Genomic DNA, 23,166 nt, shown 5'->3' with positions numbered 1-23,166 from the left:
GGAACACTCCAGAGACATTCTCGGGTGCCGCCATCCCCCAAATACTGACACCAGACAAAGATACCACCAAAACAGACCCTCACAGGCCAGGACACTGGGTGCAAAGAGATGCAAAACCTCCCAACACAGTTGGAGCCGACCCATCCAACCACCCAGAAAAATGATCCTCCGCCCATGCCCAAGGGGGATTCACCCCAGCTTCACAGGGAGGGGTCCACCTACGCAAATCAGTCGACGTCACAATCACCCAAAAATAAGTCAGAAACCACCCGATCGTCTCAATTGAGGCCGAGAAGGCACTTGGCACGTCCACCATCCATCCTTTCGGGATGCAACACAAACCAAAACAAACACACGAACAAACAACGAAGAAAACCTCTACCACAGGCGGTCAGGAGCGAAGACACCTGAACAGAAGAAAAGCCACTTATGACAAACCCACAGCCACAATAATCACTCAATGGAGAAAAGCAGAAAGCCTGCCCACTCAAATCTGGAACAAGGGGCGGATGCCCACTCGCACCCCTTTCGTTCAACACTGTATTATTGGGCGTCCTAGCCACCAGAGCAATCACAGAAACCAAAGCAATGAAAGGGATCCAGAGGGCAAGAGAAGACTCTCAATCGCCACGGTCTGCCGAGGACACGACGTTCCATGCAGACAACCCTAAGGACTCAACCCGAAAGCTGCACGGACTGATCAACACATTCAGCCGAGCAGCACGAGGCAAGGGTCACCTTCAGAAATCGGTGACCCTTGTGCATACTCAAAGTGAAACATTAGAAAAGGAATACAGAACTACTACTCCCTTAAAATCGCACCCCAACAAGCACAGGCCTAGGAACTAGGAACAACCCTCACCCGTGAGGTGACAGACTGAGGCTCCTCAAACGTTAATCTAGGACATGAACGTGGACTCAGAGAAATGGAACCATGTGCCATGCGCCTAGGTCAGAGGAATGAAAATGGTAGCAACGGCCATACAGCCGAAAGCAATCTACACTAGTCAACGCAATCCCCACCAACGTACCCAGGACATGTTGCACAGGACGAGAACAGAAAGTCCAGAAAGCCCACATGGAAAGCAAAAAGCGTGCCAGCATGCCAAAGCCATCATGAGGAACACAAACCAAGCAGGAGCCATCATTCTCCCACCCTGCAGGCACGATTACCCAGAGGCAGGAATCCAGACACGCTCGTCCTGGTACCAAAGCAGACGCACAGGCCGAGGGAACGGAACAGAGAACCCAGAAGGAGGCCCATGCCCTGAAGGTCAGTGCCTCTTCGACACAGGGGCCAAGAGCCTAAAGAGGGGCACAAGACAGTCTTCTCAGCACGCGCTACTGAGAAACACGTAGAGCCACATGGAGATCAATGAACCCGCAAGACCCCCTCACGCCATGCACTGAAGCGCACTCTCCCTGGCCCAAAGCCTTCAATGGAAGAGACGACGCCATCAAACTCCTAGAAGACGACACAGGCCAAACAGGCTCTGACCTCAACCGCACAAAACGTTTCCAGGCCGGTCTCCCAAGGCAACGGAAATGAAAGCATACCTAAGCCCATGGGACCTAAGCCACCTGACAAGCTTTGGCATCGCCACGGAACCCTTACAAAGAAGGACACCCTAAACCCACGCAAGAAAATGCTTCCAAACGATGCAGCGCTCAGGGGCTCCAGCTCTAAAACATACAAACAACACCTCAACGCGAAAGGGAAAGCCAACCAAACAGAGAGCGGGAAGCAACCACCCACCCAACTGAACTACGGGCAAGAGACCTGAGGAGACGTCTCTCCCAAGAAGGTGTACAGATGGACGACAAGCACATGAGAGAAATGCTCAGCATCCCTGACTATTCGCGAAAGGCACATCACAACTGCTACGAGGCCCCACCTCCCACCAGTCGGAAGGGTCCTCATTAACAGCCAGCCAAAAACACACGCAGGGGAGGAGGTGCATAAAAGGGAGCCCTCCGACACTGTGGGTGGGAAGGCCACTCGGGACAACCACTACGGAAAACACAACGGAGGAACCTCAGAAGCCTACATATACAACTACCTCATGACCTGAAAATGCCACCCTTGGGCCTATGACTGGACAGAACTTCCCTTGAAGAGGACCCAAGCGCCTGTATCTTCCCGGCAGCACTCTGCACAATTTGGCCCAGACACAGACACAGCCTCAAGGTCCAGCGAGACACGAAGGGATTAAGAAGATGGGCTGTACCCATATACACGAGGGCGTCCTACTCGGCCGTAAAAAGTACAGACGAATGCCCCTGGCAGCACCATGGATGGAACTAGAGCCCTCACACAAAGGGAACTATGTCCAAAAGAGAAAGCCGCCCAAACTGCATGATACCGCCCCTTCTTCCCGGGGCGAATACGTGCCTCAAACGAACCTTTGCTCGGGAAAGGACATGCCACTTGGGCAAGAGATGGGGGTGGCCAAGGGGGAGGGGGAGGCCGTTGGGAGGACTGGAATCCGTGGATAATGATGCACAGTATGGCTGTTGGGAAAGGAGATGCAATGAGATCCTGCGGGGTAGCCCTGCGAAGGCGTTCTAGTCCCGTAATGCGGAGCATGAGGATGCACATGTGAAATAGAAATCCTCTCCATGGGTATGTGCGATTGGGTCATGTTGCTGTCTTTCAGGAAATGACAGGACACGGTAAACCCACTCTGAAGGAACACAACGGACACCTTTTAAGCCACAAACACAGCACAAAAGGAGCCCACCAAGAAAGACACCGACGGACCCTGTTCAGCGATAAAAGCATAAATCTCAGAAGAGGACATGACAATCATCCACACCTGTGCCCCTCAGAGAGGAACCCACGGCTACATTCGCAAATCCTATCCAACATGACAGGAGGAACTGATGGGTATAGCCACAGGAGCAGGAGATTTCCATGCCCGGCTCACAACAATGCACGGATGCTCTGGACAGAAAAGCAAGTGGCTAACACGGATCCCAAAGGACACAAGAGAAACGTGAGACTCGACTGATGGTCTTTTCCCATTGTATGGTCCCTTGGCAGGACGGTACATCCCAAACAAGCAGACTAGACCTCATCTGCAAGTGCACACCGATCGATCTCAAGGAGGCATGGCCCACATGCCAGGGCACAAAACCCACCTCAACAAATGCAAGAGTTTCGAAATGATGGCACCTAACGCCTCCGAACACAGTGGCAAGGAACTGTAAATGAACGACAGGAAAAGGGATAATAAAAGACTGATGACACGCAGGGTAGAAACACTAAGCTGGGACAATGAGGAAACCAAAGAGGAAATTATAAACCACCTCTAGACCAACGACAAGGATGACCCAACCCCACAACTTCTCGGGGCTGCCCCACAGGCAGTGCGTCATGGGAAGCTACACAGCCTTCCTCAAAAAGAGCAAATAGCACGCAGCGCCAACTGAAGCCACCAGTCGCATGCGTTAGAGAACAAAGACCAAACACAAGCAAAAGGGAAGGAAACCCTACATGCCAGAGAGGAAATCGAGAAACTAGAGGTGCAAAACGCAACAGCAATAGCAATACCAGCAAGAGCTGAGCCTTTGCATAGACACGCACAAGCGACATACACCTGGCCTGACCCGCAAAGACGGGGAGGCCACCAAACCCCCGATTCCAAAAAAGAAGTAATGAAAAGGGAGAAATCAACATGGATATTCCAGGGGTGGGAACAAAACCATGATTGAAACATGCATCCATCCCGCGAACATCTGTAGGCCAACGCATCGTACATCCTAGAAACAATGGACAACTTTCCAGAGACTGGGAGCCCGCCACGCCTCAGTCAAGAACAAATACATCAGTTCAGCAGGCCGATCACCAGAAATGAAACTCAAGATGGCATAAAAACACTCCCTATGTACCCCAAAGCCCAGGACCAGACGGTTTCATGGCAAACTCTACCAAACCTCCAAAGACACACCCAAACCAACCCCACTACCCGGTCTCCTTAAACTTTTCCAAAGGGTCGAAGAAGAAGGAACACTCCAGAGACATGCTCGGATGCCACCATCCTCCAAATACCAACACCAGACAAAGACACCACCAAAACAGACCCTCACAGGCCAGGACACTGGGTGCAAAGAGATGCAAAACCTCCCAACACAGTTGGAGCCGACCCATCCAACCACCCAGAAAAATGATCCTCCGCCCATGCCCAAGGGGGATTCACCCCAGCTTCACAGGGAGGGGTCCACCTACGCAAAGCAGTCGACGTCACAATCACCCAAAAATAAGTCAGAAACCACCCGATCGTCTCAATTGAGGCCGAGAAGGCACTTGCCACGTCCTCCAGCCATCCTTTCGGGATGCAACACAAACCAAAACAAACACACGAACAAACAACGAAGAAAACCTCTACCACAGGCGGTCAGGAGCGAAGACACCTGAACAGAAGAAAAGCCACTTATGACAAACCCACAGCCACAATAATCACTCAATGGAGAAAAGCGGAAAGCCTGCCCACTCAAATCTGGAACAAGGGGCGGATGCCCACTCGCACCCCTTTCGTTCAACACTGTATTATTGGGCGTCCTAGCCACCAGAGCAATCACAGAAACCAAAGCAATGAAAGGGATCCAGAGGGCAAGAGAAGACTCTCAATCGCCACGGTCTGCCGAGGACACGACGTTCCATGCAGACAACCCTAAGGACTCAACCCGAAAGCTGCACGGACTGATCAACACATTCAGCCGAGCAGCACGAGGCAAGGGTCATCTTCAGAAATCGGTGACCCTTGTGCCTACTCAAAGTGAAACATTAGAAAAGGAATACAGAACTACGACTCCCTTAAAATCGCACCCCAACAAGCACAGACCTAGGAACTAGGAACAACCCTCACCCGTGAGGTGACAGACTGAGGGTCATCAAACGTTAATCTAGGACATGAACGTGGACTCAGAGAAATGGAACCATGTGCCATGCGCCCAGGTCAGAGGAATGAATATGGTAGCAACGGCCATACAGCCAAAAGCAATCTACACTAGTCAACGCAATCCCCACCAACGTACCCAGGACATGTTGCACAGGACGAGAACAGAAAGTCCAGAAAGCCCACATGGAAAGCTAAAAGCGTGCCAGCATGCCAAAGCCATCATGAGGAACACAAACCAAGCAGGAGCCATCATTCTCCCACCCTGCAGGCACGATTACCCAGAGGCAGGAATCCAGACACGCTCGTCCTGGTACCAAAGCAGACGCACAGGCCGAGGGAATGGAACAGAGAACCCAGAAGGAGGCCCATGCCCTGAAGGTCAGTGCCTCTTCGACACAGGGGCCAAGAGCCTAAAGAGGGGCACAAGACAGTCTTCTCAGCACGCGCTACTGAGAAACACGTAGAGCCACATGGTGATCAATGAACCGGCAAGACCCCCTCACGCCATGCACTGAAGCGCACTCTCCCTGGCCCAAAGCCTTCAATGGAAGAGACGACGCCATCAAACTCCTAGAAGACGACACAGGCCAAACAGGCTCTGACCTCAACCGCACAAAACGTTTCCAGGCCGGTCTCCCAAGGCAACGGAAATGAAAGCATACCTAAGCCCATGGGACCTAAGCCACCTGACAAGCTTTGGCATGGCAACGGAACCCTTACAAAGAAGGACACCCTAAACCCACGCAAGAAAATGCTTCCAAACGATGCAGCGCTCAGGGGCTCCAGCTCTAAAACATACAAACAACACCTCAACGCGAAAGGGAAAGCCAACCAAACAGAGAGCGGGAAGCAATCACCCACCCAACTCAACTATGGGCAAGAGACATGAGGAGACGTCTCTCCCAAGAAGGTGTACAGATGGATGACAAGCACATGAGAGAAATGCTCAGCATCCCTGACTATGCGCGAAAGGCACATCACAAGTGCTACGAGGCCCCACCTCACACCAGTCAGAAGGGTCCTCATTAACAGCCAGCCAAAAACACCTGCAGGGGAGGAGGTGCGTAAAAGGGAGCCCTCCGACACTGTGGGTGGGAAGGCCACTCGGGACAACCACTACGGAAAACACAACGGAGGAACCTCAGAAGCCTACATATACAACTACCTCATGACCTGAAAATGCCACCCTTGGGCCTATGACTGGACAGAACTTCCCTTGAGGAGGACCCAAGCTCCTGTATCTTCCCGGCAGCACTCTGCACAATTTGGCCCAGACACAGACACAGCCTCAAGGTCCAGCGAGACACGAAGGGATTAAGAAGATGGGCTGTACCCATATACACGAGGGAGTCCTACTCGGCCGTAAAAAGTACAGACGAATGCCCCTGGCAGCACCATGGATGCAACTAGAGCCCCTCACACGAAGTGAACTAAGTCCGAAAGAGAAAGCCGCCCAAACTGCATGATACCGCCCCTTCTTCCCGGGGGCGAATACGTGCCTCAAACGAACCTTTGCTCGGAAAAGGACATGCCACTTGGGCAAGAGATGGGGGTGGCCAAGGGGGAGGGGGAGGCCGTTGGGAGGACTGGAATCCGTGGATAATGATGCACAGTATGGCTGTTGGGAAAGGAGATGCATGAGATCCTGCAGGTTAGCCCTCGGAAGGCGTTCTAGTCCCTTAATGCGGAGCATGAGGATGCACACGTGAAATAGAAATCCTCTCCATGGGTATGTGCGATTGGGTCACGTTGCTGTCTTTCAGGAAATGACAGGACACGGTAAACCCACTCTGAAGGAACACAACGGACACCTTTTAAGCCACAAACACAGCACAAAAGGAGCCCACCAAGAAAGACACCGACGGACCCTGTTCAGCGATAAAAGCATAAATCTCAGAAGAGGACATGACAATCATCCACACCTGTGCCCCTCAGAGAGGAACCCACGGCTACATTCGCAAATCCTATCCAACATGACAGGAGGAACTGATGGGTATAACCACAGGAGCAGGAGATTTCCACGCCCCGCACACAACAATGCACGGATGCTCTGGACAGAAAAGCAAGCGGCTAACACGGATCCCAAAGGACACAAGAGAAACGTGAGACTCGACTGATGGTCTTTTCCCATTGTATGGTCCCTTGGCAGGACGGTACATCCCAAACAAGCACATTATACCTCATCTGCAAGTGCACACCTATCGATCTCAAGGAGGCATGGCCCACATGTCAGGGCACAAAACCAACCTCAAGAAACGCAAGAGCTCCGAAATCATGTCACCTAACACCTCCGAACACAGTGGCAAGAAACTGTAAATGAACGACAGGAAAAGGGATAATAAAAGACTGATGACACGCAGGGTAGAAACACTAAGCTGGGACAATGAGGAAACCAAAGAGGAAATTATAAACCACCTCTAGACCAACGACAAGGACGACCCAACCCCACAACTTCTCGGGGCTGCCCCACAGGCAGTGCGTCATGGGAAGCTACACAGCCTTCCTCAAAAAGAGCAAACAGCACGCAGCGCCAACTGAAGCCACCAGCCACATGCGTTAGAGAAGAAAGACCAAACACAAGCAAAAGGGAAGGAAACCCTACATGCCAGAGAGGAAATCGAGAAACTAGAGGTGCAAAACGCAACAGCAGTAGCAATACCAGCAAGAGCTGAGCCTTTGCAAAGGCAGGCACAAGCGACATACACCTGGCCTGACCCGCTAAGACGGGGAGGCCCCCAAACCCCCGATTCCAAAAAAGAAGTAATGAGAAGGGAGAAATCAACATGGATATTCCAGGGGTAGAAACAAAACCATGGTTGAAACATGCATCCATCCCGTGAACATCTGTAGGCCAACGCATCGTACAACCTAGAATCAATGGACAACTTTCCAGAGACTGGAAGCCCGCCACGCTTCAGTCAAGAACAAATAGATCAGTTCAGCAGGCCGATCACCAGAAATGAAACTCAAGATGGCATAAAAACACTCCCTATGTACCCCAAAGCCCAGGACCAGAAGGTTTCATGGCGAACTCTACCAAACCTCCAAAGACACACCCAAACCAACCCCACTACCCGGTCTCCTTAAACTTTTCCAAAGGGTCGAAGAAGAAGGAACACTCCAGAGACATGCTCGGGTGCCACCATCCCCCAAATACTGACTCCAGACAAAGACACCACCAAAACAGACCCTCACAGGCCAGGACACTGGGTGCAAAGAGACGCAAAACCTCTCAACACAGTTGGAGCCGACCCATCCAACCACCCAGAAAAATGATCCTCTGCCCATGCCCAAGGGGGATTCACCCAAGCTTCACAGGGATGGGTCCACCTACGCAAATCAGTCGACGTCACAATCACCCAAAAATAAGTCAGAAACCACCCGATCGTCTCAATTTAGGTGGAGAACACACTTGGCACATCCTCCAGCCATCCTTTCGGGATGCAACACAAAGCAAAACAAACACACGAAGAAACAACGAAGAAAACCTCCACCACAGGTGGTCAGGAGCGAAGACACCTGAACAGAAGAAAAGCCACTTATGACAAACCCACAGCCACAATAATCACTCAATGGAGGAAAGCAGAAAGCCTGCCCACTCAAATCTGGAACAAGGGGCGGATGCCCACTTGCCCTCCTTTCGTTCAACACTGTATTATTGGGCGTCCTAGCCACCAGAGCAATCACAGAAACCAAAGCAATGAAAGGGATCCAGAGGGCAAGAGAAGACTCTCAATCGCCACGGTCTGCCGAGGACACGACGTTCCATGCAGACAACCCTAAGGACTCAACCCGAAAGCTGCACGGACTGATCAACACATTCAGCCGAGCAGCACGAGGCAAGGGTCACCTTCAGAAATCGGTGACCCTTGTGCATACTCAAAGTGAAACATTAGAAAAGGAATACAGAACTACGACTCCCTTAAAATCGCACCCCAACAAGCACAGGCCTAGGAACTAGGAACAACCCTCACCTGTGAGGTGACAGACTGAGGGTCATCAAACGTTAATGTAGGACATGAACGTGGACTCAGAGAAATGGAGCCATGTGCCATGCGCCTAGGTCAGAGGAATGAATATGGTACCAACGGCCATACAGCCGAAAGCAATCTACACTAGTCAACGCAATCCCCACCAACGTACCCAGGACATATTGCACAGGACGAGAACAGAAAGTCCAGAAAGCCCACATGGAAAGCTAAAAGCGTGCCAGCATGCCAAAGCCATCATGAGGAACACAAACCAAGCAGGAGCCATCATTCTCCCACCCTGCAGGCACGATTACCCAGAGGCAGGAATCCAGACACGCTCGTCCTGGTACCACAACAGACACACAGGCCGAGGGAACGGAACAGAGAACCCAGAAGGAGGCCCATGCCCTGAAGGTCAGTGCCTCTTCGACACAGGGGCCAAGAGCCTAAAGAGGGGCACAAGACAATCTTCTCAGCAAGCGCTACTGAGAAACACGTAGAGCCACATGGAGATCAATGAACCCGCAAGACCCCCTCACGCCATGCACTGAAGCACACTCTCCCTGGCCTAAAGCCTTCAATGGAAGAGACAATGCCATCAAACTCCTAGAAGACGACACAGGCCAAACAGGCTCTGACCTCAACCGCACAAAACGTTTCCAGGCCGGTCTCCCAAGGCAACGGAAATGAAAGCATACCTAAGCCCATGGGACCTAAGCCACCTGACAAGCTTTGGCATGGCAACGGAACCCTTACAAAGAAGGACACCCTAAACCCACGCAGGAAAATGCTTCCAAACGATGCAGCGCTCAGTGGCTCCTGCTCTAAAACATACAAACAACGCCTCAACGCGAAAGGGAAAGCCAACCAAACAGAGAGCGAGAAGCAATCACCCACCCAAATGAACTACGGGCAAGAGACCTGAGGAGACGTTTCTCCCAAGAAGGTGTACAGATGGACGACAAGCACATGAGAGAAATGCTCAGCATCCCTGACTATTCGCGAAAGGCACATCACAACTGCTAAGAGGCCCCACCTCACACCAGTCGGAAGGGTCCTCATTAACAGCCAGCCAAAAACACATGCAGGGGAGGAGGTGCATAAAAGGGAGCCCTCCGACACTGTGGGTGGGAAGGCCACTCGGGACAACCACTATGGAAAACACAACGGAGGAACCTCAGAAGCCTACATATAGAACTACCTCATGACCCGAAAATGCCACCCTTGGGCCTATGACTGGACAGAACTTCCCTTGAGGAGGACCCAAGCTCCTGTATCTTCCCGGCTGCACTCTGCACTATTTGGCCCAAACACAGACACAGGCTCAAGTCCAGCGAGACACGAAGGGATTAAGAAGATGGGCTGTACCCATATACACGAGGGAGTCCTCCTCGGCCATCAAAAGTATAGACCAATGCCCCTGGCATCACCATGAGTGGGTCTAGTTTCTGTATATGAATTGACCTAATTCAGTAAGATTATGCCATAACCATATTCTGTCACTTATTTCCTGGATGTGACATCTGACATCAATGAATCTTTCTATAGTAAACTTGTCATGACTTCAGAATAAATTTTTGGTTGCTACAGTAGAATGGAAGGGAGATGGTTAGAAATTTTCATAGCCCTCCTGTCTGTGATTAGTGATTCAAGCTGTTTCATTTTAGTGTTTGCACAATGAGATCATGCTGTATAGCACAGGGAACTAATCCCATAACTTGTGATGGACTTTGATGCGGATAATATGAGAAATAGAATGTTTTTTATATGTATGACTGGTCCCTTTCCTGTACGGTAGAAAATGACAGAACATTGTAAATCAATTATAATGAAAAAATTATAATCATAAAAAAATATAATGCTTATTTGACTCTCCTCATCATTACAGTAACTATATCCACTTTGACTTTGGCAAATGAGAAAAACCACTTGGCACTCACAGTCTCCTTTCATGTACTTTCTGTGTATTTTTTTTTTCCATTTGAGTAGATGCAGCTCTCAATATAATATCTGCTCCACAGAGAAGAGGATTCATGGCATTCTTTAGGGATGCTGGGGCTACATTCTCAAATTTCTTTTTCAAATTTGGTGAAGAGTGTGTCTTTTGCACCCTGCCAGTTTGGGTGAGTAAGTCTTAAATGAAAAATTAATTTAATGATTTTAATTTATCTAGTTTTAAATCCCTTTTTTATACATTAAATAAAAAGGGATCAGGTATGTCCATTTCACTTACAGTGGGCCATATTTTGATCCTTATTTCATCCAAGCTACCCAACAAACAATTAGAACCCTTTCTATCTCATTGTGCTGCAGTGGTAAATGAATAATTTCTATTTTTGTTGCCCCTTATTAGTACATTTGGCCTGTTCCTACTTTATATTCCTTTCACAAGTTTTCCATACCCTTAATATCCATTTCCACACATATTCCTCATATTTCCGATTCTCTAAGTCAGAAAACTCAAGTAGTTCTTTTGGAGGGTAGTAGGTATCTTCATAAATCACATTTTGTACCTGCCACTTCGGGATCTGTGGGGACTTGAGTCTAGTTTTACATGGCAACTGTCTCAGGGGAGGTTATTACCATTTTCTAAGCCAATGCAAAATCAGTCTCTCAAATGATGGTGTTACAACTGTAGGGCTGTTACCATTGTAGATGGTAATGAGGGCTGTTACCACTGTAGATCAAGAGGTTGCTACCACTTGACTTTGGAATACCAGTGCCTATGGATTTGAGGAGGCAACTTTTGCTCAGGGTGGGCAGAGCACTTCCACTGGCAAAGAAGGCATTGGAATTTTGGAGCACAATATCCCCAGATTTTACCAGGTTATTCCTGGAATAACTCCATGTTATCATGTATTTCTAACCCACAACAGAATCCAATTTTTCCCAAGCAATGACCTTACTTTAATGCTGAACACCTTAGGAAGTTGGGAGTTCAAATTTCCTTAAAATTTAACCAATTACTGTTTCATTTTCAGCCATTTCAGCCCAGGCAGGAGAATAGCCTCTCCTTCATACACAACTAGGACCTCTTAGGTCACTGATGCAAACCTGAGCTGATACTTTGAATTCCTAATCTCATGTTTCTTCACCACTTCTTTATTTACCACTTTGTCAGGGACAATAGGAGAAACCAAGCAACTCATTACATGCCTTAGTTTTCCAAAATACTTCAAGGTATTATATACATAATTACGTGCTTTCTTTCTATTATAAGTGGTAAACTGGGAGTATCTAATGCAGATATTTTGCTTATCTCTACAAACATTTCATACCATGAACTGTAGTGATCTGTTTGCTACTGGAATTAGAAGGATTAATATCCTTAAATATAATAATATTAGTGAGACAATTCCAGAAACAGATAACCCATTAAGAAAACTCATATTAGAATTATCTTCCTTTAGAACCACTCTGTGAACCCAAATTTATGGAAATCAGGGTTTTAAGGAACCTAACTAATATGAGATAGACATAAATAAATAGTAAAATACATACATGAATGCATACATAAACACATATATACATACATATGAAAAAGATTTATTATAAAAATTGACTTGGAGTTCCTGTTGTGGCTCAGCAGTTCACAAACCTGACTAGTATCCATGAGGATGTGGGTTTGATCTCTGATCTCACTCAGTGGTTTAGCGATCTGGCATTACCATGAGCTGTGGTATAAGTCTCAGACGTGTCTCAGATCCTTCGTTGCTGAGGCTGTGACATAAGCTGGAAACTGGAGCTCTGATTTGACCCTGATAATGGGAACTTCCATGTGCCACAGGTGTGGCTTAAAAAGAAAAAAAAAATGGAAATGTATTAGGCAGTTACTGAGGCCCAAAACTCCCACTATTTGCCATCGCAAACTGGAGAACCAGATAAGCTGGGAGTATAACTTAATTATAATCTGAAGGCCAGGTAGTAGAGAAATTGATGGTATACATCTAGTGCCAGGGAAAAGGCCTCAGAACAAGAAGAAACTGTTTAAACACCAGAGGGTAAACCTCCAAGAACAAGAAGAACTGATGTACTTAGGAAACATAGACATCCAGCTCAAGAAGAGAGACTGAAATTTGGATTTTCTTTGCTTTTCTGTTCTATTCAGTCCTCTATTCAGACTGGACGACGCCTGCCCACATTAGTGATAGAAGATCTCTTTACTCTTTATCAGTTTGCTGAATCTCATGCTAAACCCTTCCCAATACCCACACAAACACAACAAAAAGCTAGTCTCATCAGCTTTCTGGACTTTCATTAAACCAGTTAAGTTGACACATAAAATTAACTATTATAAGATACCCCTTATGACACCTATAAGTATTGTATTATGTAATGTTAACCTCCAAATAAAAACAATATTGAGGTTGTAATTATGCCTAAGAAATAATACATTTATTGTGAAAACTAATGTCTACCCCAGAATAGGAAAGAAAATCTTCATTGTAAGATTTACTTTTCTTCTTTCCACGTCTCTCTCTCTTTTTATATTATTTCTTTCTTTTTTTTTTTTTTTTTTGACTATGTATGCAGCATGCAGAAGTTCCTGGTCAGGGGACTGAACCTGATCCACAGCAGTGAGAATGAGCCACAACACTGACAACACTGGATCATTTGTTAGGCCACCAGGGAGCTCCACTTTTCTACTTTATGTCTAAAAAATGTATGATTAAATTAAGTGATACTTAAGTACGTGATATTAAGTTAATACACCCTATGTTCCACGAAAAGAGAAAACAGAAAACAAAGATATGTGTTTAAGATATGTGTGCATACAAACCTTCATCACAAAATAAAGAGGAATTATTCACAACAATTACAATTCTTATTTTTGTAACTAGTTACAAGGTTGAAGCTGGTACTATATATATATACTCTCATTCTGTATTTATTTTGCTTCAGGAACAACTTCACTTTGTTGAAGATCTTTATCTTGTAGTGAAATTAAACATTTATTCTTGAAGGGTCTGTGTCATTATTAATGTCTTTAACATTGGGTCATTTTAGTTTACACTCTGACCTTAATCAAAGGGCATGGTAATACAAAAAGACATCCTTAATGATATTTGATATTCCAAACAAATTCTTCACTATAAAACCATTTGGAATTTCAAAGGCATTTTCTGGAAATAGAAGACTGTCCCAAAGGAGTCCTCCAAAACCTCTCTCTTTACATCCTGTCTGCTACTCCTTCCATTTTTTACTGCCTTGGAGCTTCTCTACAGTTCCCTTTAATTCTTGATACATTAAACCCATAACTATTCCATCTTTATATCCATCCACCAGAATTTTCTTCCTTTGCTGCCTCTCAGATTCCAACACTTACAGTTTAGACTTGCTACCTGCCATCAAAGTCTCTCAAGGATTCTGGGACTATGAGATCCAAAAAATAACCACCATAGCCTCCATAATATTACATGTCATGTTTTATTGAGGCAGAGCTAAATTTTTAGAATGGAAGCTTTGGTGTCTCTGTTTGCATCTGTCTTTAAGTATGTATGAGTCTGTATGTACATATCTGTGTACATATTACTAGTATTTGGTATTTCCTACACTTTACTTTGGATATCATTGGTAAATGAAGATGCTTTTAAAAGTATTAGCAAAATTAAAATAGGCATGTCCTCAGGGTTGTCATCATTAAATATTATGCACAGCTGTAGTTCCCCTAGTGGCACAGAGGGTAAGGATATGGCATTGTCACTTGTGGCTTGGGACATTGCTATGGTGTGGGTTTGATACCTGGCCTAGGAATTTCTGCATGACTTGGATATGGCCAAAAGAAGCAAAACAAAACCTGAATAGACTTTTTTCCAAGGAAGATGTACAGATGGCCAACAAGCACATGAAAAAATGCTCAATATCCCTGATTATTAGAGCAATGCAAATCAAAACTTCCATGAGATACCACCTCACACCAGTCAGAATGGCCATCATTAATAAGTCCACAAATAACAAGTGCTGGAGGGGCTGTGGAGAAAAGGGAACCCTCCTGCACTGTTGGTGGGAATGTAAACTGGTACAGCCACTATGGAGAACAGTTTGGAGATACCTTAGAAATCTATACATAGAACTTCCATATGACCCAGCCATCCCACTCTTGGGCATACATCCAGACAAACCTTTCCTTGAAAAAGATACATGCACCCACATGTTCACTGCAGCAGTATTCATGATAGCCAAGACATGGAAACAACCCAAATATCCATCGACAGATGATCAGATTAGGAAGAAGTGGTATATATACACAATGGAATACTAGTCAGCCATAAAAAGGAACAAAATAATGTCATTTGCAGCAACATGGATGGAACTAGAGACTCTCATCCTGAGTGAAGTAAGTCAGAAAGAGAAAGGCAAATACCATATGATATCACTTATATCTGGAATCTAATATAGGTCACAAATGAACCTTTCCACAGGAAAAAAAAAAAAGTCATGGACTTGGAGAATAGAATTGTGGTTGCCAAGCAGGAAGAGAGGGAATGGGATGGATTGGGAGCTTGGGATTAATAAATGCAGACTATCACCTTTCAAATGGATTAGCAATGAGATTATGCTGTGTAGCACTGGGAACTATATCTAGTCGCTTATGATGGAGCCTGATAATGTGAGAAAAAAATGTATACCAGTATGTGTATAACTGGGTCACCATGCTGTACGGTAGAAAATTGATAAAAACTGTAAATCAGCTATAATAAAAAAAAATCATTATATTAAAAAAAAGGAAATAAAGTCAACCCTGGTTCCTTAAAGCTGTATCATTATAATTGATTCAATGCACATGATTCTCAAATATTACATTCCAGTGAGAACTTTGGTTATACAACCAAGTTTCCAATTGAGTCTCATAACAAGGAAAATAAATTATTTTCTGTCTGTGATATAAAATGACTTAAAATGTCCATAGCTGCCCTAAAAAAAGTCCGTAACTAATGTCCAATAAGAGTTTGTTTTATAAGAAAATAGTTAATTTTGGTTTATAATATTTTAATAACTTGACAATGAGTTTTTTGACAAATGTCTGAACTTTCTATAATTTCTATGATAACTATATTGGTAATATATACCCCAAATATATATTCTATGAAGTTTTTTGTTTGTTCATTTTTCTTTTTAGGTCTGCACCTGTGGCATATGGAAGTTCCCAGGTTAGGTTCCCAGATGCTGGCCTATGCCACAGCCCCAGCAATGTGGAATCCAAGCCACATCTGTGACCTATGCCACAACTTTCAGCAATTGCAGATCCTTAACCCACTGACAGAGGCCAGAGATTGAACCTGCATCCTCAAGGACACTATGTATGGTTCATAACCCACTGAGCCACAACAGGAACTCCTCTATGAAGATTTACTATCACTTACATTTGGTAATGGTTTTATTGAGATATAATTAAAATACCATAACTTGATTTTAATATAGTTACATAGTTGTGCAAATATCACTGAAACCAATTTAAGAACACTTTTATTGCCCTCCCCCCCAAAAATCCTGTACTCTTTAACTACTCTATGCTTATCCCCCTAATCCACACCAACATGCCAACACCTAGGTCTAAGCAACCACTAATTTACTTTCTGTCTCCATAGATATTTCCCAGTTTTAGTTATTTCATATGAATGGAATATTATAGTATGCACTCTTTTGTGACTAAATTCTTTAGCATGTTGTCAAGGTTCTTTCACATGGCATCATGTATCATTACTTCACTTCTTTTTTATCACTTCTTATTTGACAATTATCCCATGTAATTTAACATGTTAAATATAGCTAATTAGTTTAACCTCTTGCTTTTACAAGGTGAAAGATATTTTGACATTATCAGAGGCCTTTAGGGAACACTAATTATTAATTTGAGGTCAAAAAGACACCATTTACATTTTGACTTTAGGAAGTTGTCAAAAATGTAAAGGTTTGAACATTTGCCAAATAGTGTTTCACTAAACTGTGAAATGATACTTAATTATACATTTAACCAAATGATAATTAAAGTATTTCAGAGGCAAATATAAACAGTTACATAGATGTAAAAAACTGTCTTTTTTAATATTGACAAGAATCAGTTTTATTAAGTAATCAAAGACCTGGGACAGACAAAATAAAGCATAGGAATTTATTTTAAGACATAAAATATTTGTTTCGAGGCCTAATAATTACAATGTGAATAAAAATATTTATCCGTTCATGTTGACAGTAAACCAATAATCTAAGAAAAACAGTTGTTTTAGTAGGGATAATTTAATTATTATTTTTTCTCTTATTTCCATGGCTAGAACTTCAAAAACTATGTTGAATAACATTGATGAAAGAGGACATCCTTGTCTTGTTCATGATCTTAGTGGAAATGCTTTCAGTATTTCACCATTGAGAATGATGTTAGCTGTAGGTTTGTCATAAATGGCATTTATTATACTGAGATTGTTCCCCTATATTCCCACTCTCCGGATTTTTTTTTTAATCAGGAATAGATGATGAATTTTGTCAAAAGCATTTCCTGCATCTACTGAGATTATAATATGGTTTTTATTTTTTAGTTTGTTAATGCTGTGTTACATTGATAGTTTTGCAGATACTGAAGAATCCTTGCATTTCTTGGATAAATCCTACTTGATCAAAGTGTATGATCTTTTTAATGTATATTTTTATGAGGTTTGGTAATATTTTGTTGATAATTTTGCATCTGTATTCAGCAGTGACACTGGCCAGTAAATTTCTTTTTTTTGTGGTATCTTTGTCTGGATTGGTATCAGGGTAATTTTGTGTTCATAGAATGAGCTTGAGAGTGTTCCTTACTTTGCAATTTTCTGGAAAAGTTTCAGAAAAAGAGGTGTTACCTCTTCTCTGGATGTTTGGTGGAACTCAGTTGAAAAGCCATAAGGTCCTGGACTTTTGTTTTTTGGAAGTTTTTTAATCATATTTTCAATTTCAGCACTGGTAATTTGTCTTCATATTTTGTATTTCTTCCTGGTTCAGTCTTGGTAGGTTGTATTTTTGTAAGCATCTGTCCATTTCTTTGAGGTTGTCCATTTCTTCGAGCTTGTCCATTTTATTGGCATACAGTTGATCATAGTAGTCTCTTAAGCTCCTACATATATATTTACATATTTATATATTTCTGAAGTGTCGGTTATAATTTCTCCTTTTTCATTTCTAATTATATTGATTTGAAACATTTTCCTTTGTTTCTTGATAAGAATGGCTGAAGGATTATCAATTTTATTGATCTTTTCAAAGAACCAACTTTTGGTTTCATTGATTTTCTCAATTTTTTTCTTTGTCTCTATGTTATGTTATTAATTTTTGCTCTAATCTTTATGATTTCTTTCCTTCTAATAATCTTGGCTTTTGTATTTTTTTTCTTCTCTAGATGTTTAAGGTGTAAGATTAGGTTGTTTATTTGAGGTTTTTCTTCTTTCCTGAGATAAGATTATATTGCTATAAACTTAGTTCTCAGAACTGATTTTGCTATGTCCCATAGGTTTTGTATTGTTTTATCTTCATTGTCATTTGTCTCTACGTATCTTTTAATTTTTTCTTTGATTTTTCAATGATCCATTTGTTGTTTATTAGTATATCATTTACCTTCTAGGAGTTTATGTTTTTTGCCATTTTTTGCTTTCTTGTAGTTGATTTCTAGTCTCATAGCATTGTGATCAGAGAAAATGCTTGAAATAATTTCAATTATTTTTTATTTACCAAGACTTGATCTGTGACCCAAGATGTGGTCTATCCTGGAGAATCTGGAATGAAAAGTTCTACAGATATTGGTTATGTCCATTTGGTCTAGTGTATCATTTAAGGCCTGTGTTCCCTTGTTGATTTTCTGTCTGGATGATCTGTCCACTGATGTAAGTGGGGGTGTTAAAGCCCCCCACTATGATTGTTACCTTCAATTACTCCTTTTATGGCTCTTAGCAGTTGCCTTATATATTTGCTGCTCCTATGTTGAGTACATATATATTTACAATTGTTATTTCTTCTTCTTGTATTGATCCTTTAATCATTATGCAATGTTCTTTGTCTCTTGTGACCCTCTTTATTTCAAAATCTGTTTTGTCTGATATGTGTGTTGTTACTCCTGCTTGACTTTAGAGTCAATGCCTAAAGTTATCCCTGCTTAGAAAAACTGGCCTGTAGCTGTTTTATAGGGTTTACTGCCTTAGAAAACCCTGGGAAAGGTAACTTCTTGGCAGGCCAGGGGCCACAGGATATTTTAGGAACATTGAAAATGGAGAAATTCACCCAAATCAATAGATATTTCAGACAAAACAATGATGCTATGATTTTGGTTTGGCTTTCTCATTCTCAATCTATGACTTGGCTGAAAAAGCGAACTCAGTTTACATAGATAAAGTTCCTACAAAGAAAACTGAAGAAAAGCATGTGGCCTATATCACTAATCCTGCTGTGCTTATCTAAATAACAAGGCCACATAATGACAGTATTCTTAGTTTTTTCAATTGGTCTGATTGATTCTCTTTGATAGCAATGTTGGAGACTTTAGAGAAAAAAACATCTATCGATGGAAAACTATGGTGTACCCTTGTGGGTTCCTTAGTGCATGTTTTGCTACTCTCAAAAATCCTGAATTATTTCAGTACCTCCGATAGCTGGCTAAAACTTTCAAAATTAGCATTTCCATTTTTTCTCCTTTCTGACATAGAATCACTGAAACTAAATCTTCACTTGTCCTAAAACCCTGCAGGCTGAAACTGGATGACTCGATATGAACACCAAGAAGATCATCACAACAGAGCCTGAATTGGCATCCTCCGTCTCAGCTGTTGTGTGGGTCACTCAGAAAGCTAACCTGAATATCTACCTTATGCCATAACCACAAACACTCAGAAACCAGGAGATCCACTGGATTTTCACTAGTGTCCTCACTTCACCATTTAAAGAGGTCTAACATCAAGTAGTTTTCTGACAGCCTGTACTCTGGAATCAAAAAGTGGTCTTGTAATTGCTTTTTTTTTTTTTAACATTCATAGAAACTCTCCCTCATTAGGTGTCTGACAGAGAGCATCATCCAGCACATATATGACTTGGACCCAACAGATGATCCAACTGGACCTTAATGAATAAAATATGAAAGAAGTACTTATATTATTCCAAGGAAAGAATGATTTTTATTTTCTTGAACAAATGAGGAAGGGGTAATGATGACTGTTTGCTTGGACAAATTTTAGTTAGACTCCTGAAACTTCTTCTGGCCTATTTGTACTATCTATTTTAAATGATTAGCAAGAACTATACTAAGTCATGTTGGCAAGAATCACTCATTATCCTATATGCTTACCCTTGCTATTTAATTGAGTTTCTTTATTTAAATTTTATTACAGTTTATTTACAAAGCTCTGTCAATTTCTGCTGTTCAGCAAAGTGACCAAGTTTTATATGTATACCACATTAACAAAAGAAAAGTAAAAAACCACATTATCATCTTAATAGATGCAGAGAAGGCATTTGACAAGTCCAGCATCCATTCGTGATAAAAACTCTACCACAGTGGGTATAGAGAGAACATAACATAACATAATAAAAGCCACTTACGACAAACCCACAGTCAATATAATTACTCAATGGAGAAAAGCTGAAAGCCTTCCCACTAAAATCTGGAACAAGACAAGGATACCCACTCTCACCACTTCTATTCAACATAGTATTTGAAATTCTGACCACAGCCACCCAACAAAAAAAGAAAAGAAAAGAAAGAAAATGTATCCAAATTGGAAGAGAAGAGGTAAAATTGTAACTGTATGCAGATGATATGATACTATATGTAGAAAACCCTAAGGACTCCAAACAAAAACTACTTGAACTGATAAAGGGACTCAGTAATGTAGCAGTATACAAGGTTAACATTCAGAAAGCAGTTGTATCTCTGTATATTATCAGTGAAATACTAGAAAAGAAATATGAAAATGCAATACCTTTTAAAATCACACCCCCCAAATTAAAATACCTAGGAATAAACTTGACCAAGTAGGTTTATATGCTGAGAACCATAAAACATTAATCAAGGATATTATTGTTTATTTAATTTTTTTGTCCTTTCAGGGCTGCATGTGCAGCATATGGATGTTCCCAGGCTAGAGGTTGAATCCAAGCTGCAGCTGCCAGCCTACACCACAGCCACAGCAATGTGGGATCCAAGATGTGTCTGCAATCTATACCACAACTCACAGCAGCACTGGATCCTTAACACACTAGGCCAGGGATTGAACCTGAGTCCTCATGGATACCAGCAGGTTTACTAACACTGAGCTATGACAGGAACTCCAAACCAAGGAAATTAAAGAGGATTCAAAGAAATGGAAAGATATTCCATGCTCCTAGATTAGATGGATTAATATTGTTAAAATGACCACACTACCCAAAACAATCTACAGATTTTTTTTTTTTTTTTTTGCTATTTCTTGGGCCGCTTCCATGGCATATGGAGATTCCCAGGCTAGAGGTCTAATCGGAGCTGTAGCCACCAGCCTACCAGCCTAGGCCAGAGCTACAGCAGCGCGGGATCTGAGCCGCGTCTGCAACCTACACCATAGCTCATGGCAATGCCGGATCATTAACCCACTGAGCAAGGGCAGGGACCGAACCTGCAACCTCATGGTTCCAAGTCGGATTCATTAACCACTGCGCCATGATGGGAACTCTGCAATCTACAGATTTAATGCAATCCTTATCAAATTACCCATAACATTTTTTTTTGTCTTTTGTCTTTTTGTTGTTGTTGTTGTTGTTGCTATTTCTTGGGCTGCTCCCACGGCATATGGAGGTTCCCAGGCTAGGGGTCGAATCGGAGCTATAGCCACCGGCCTACGCCAGAGCCACAGCAACGCGGGATCCGAGCCGTGTCTGCAACCTACACCACAGCTCACGGCAACGCTGGATCCTTAACCCACTGAGCGAGGCCAGGGACCGAACCCGCAACCTCATGGTTCCTAGTCAGATTCGTTAACCACTGCGCCACGACGGGAACTCCACATTTTTCAAAGAACTGTAAGAAACCATCTAAAAATTTATAGGAAACCATGAAATACTCAGAATTACCAAAGAAATCCTGAAAGGGAAAAAAAAAAGCAGGAGTCATAACTCTACCAGACTTCAGACAAGATTACAAAGCTACAGTAATCAAGACAGTGTGGTACTTGTACAAAAACAGACATACAGACAAATGGAACAGAATAGGGAACCGAAAAATAAACCCAGACACCTTTGGTCAAATAATCTTTGACAAAGAAGGAAAGAATATAATTGAGTTTCAAATATTCCACCATCTACCAGGTGATGCTTAAACTGCCTAAGTTTCCCAAACATTGCCCCTACCAGGCCACTTGACTATAAATTCCCACTTGCCCATTCTGTATTTGGACTTGCACAAGATTCTATAGAGGTCTCTATTCCCCTGATTAAATATATGTGAATAAATCCAATTTTACTTATTTAACTACTATTCAGCTATGGGTTCTCTGACCTTTAAGTCAGTCACCACAGCAAGCACAATATATCCCTTCTTTTCCTGTTGATTCAGAGGCATGAGGAGCCCAGTGTGGCTATGTCTCATTCTTAACTTTCATTCTAGGGGAATCACTGTTTTCTCTCCTAGGGGAAGCATTCCTTTGGAACTAAGGATTCTAGATCAGCAGAGCATAAATTTGTGGCAAGAGGAAGAAAATAGGCTTCCTTGCTTTTCCCATTTCCACTCTTATTGCTGAAATTATAAATCCTGGATATCAGAGAAATAGTACCATATATGTGATTTTGATTCAGAGTATATACAACTTCTTGGGGAGCCTTGCCACTGTGCTGTAATTATTGCCACCTATCTGGCATTGTAAACTGAGTTTTCAACTATCCCTTCTGCCATTCTATCAAGCCATCTGTTTATGGATGGTGGGTCACAAAGTAAGTTAGTGAATTCCATTGACTTGAGACCATTGTCATGTCATTGTCATTTGTCCTTTTCTGTAAAGCGAATTTCTTAATCTGAAGTTATGTTGAATGGGATACTATATCAGTAAATAGTGTTTGTTAAGCCCAAAGATGGCAGTTTTGGCTGTAGCATTGCATGAAAAATGTACCAAGGTTAAATGTCTACTCTAATGATGACTAAACACATCTCCTTCAGTGATATAGAGGTCTATTATAATCAGGCATCAGTCTGAACACCCTGTGGGATTGTGCCATATGAGGGAATCAATATTACTGTCAGTCAGTTCATTCAGCACTTATCTTTGGTGAGTGAAAGTCAATGTTGCTAAATAATGCATAACCTATGTCTCTACAAG

Source organism: Sus scrofa, chromosome 1 (assembly GCF_054392235.1).
Source record: "Sus scrofa isolate SSC_HxYL_T2T_F1_AM1 chromosome 1, Sscrofa_HxYL_maternal_Yorkshire_Landrace_v2.0, whole genome shotgun sequence".
NCBI classification, from domain to species: Eukaryota; Metazoa; Chordata; class Mammalia; order Artiodactyla; family Suidae; genus Sus; species Sus scrofa.
Note: the sequence above shows the minus strand (reverse complement) of the source record.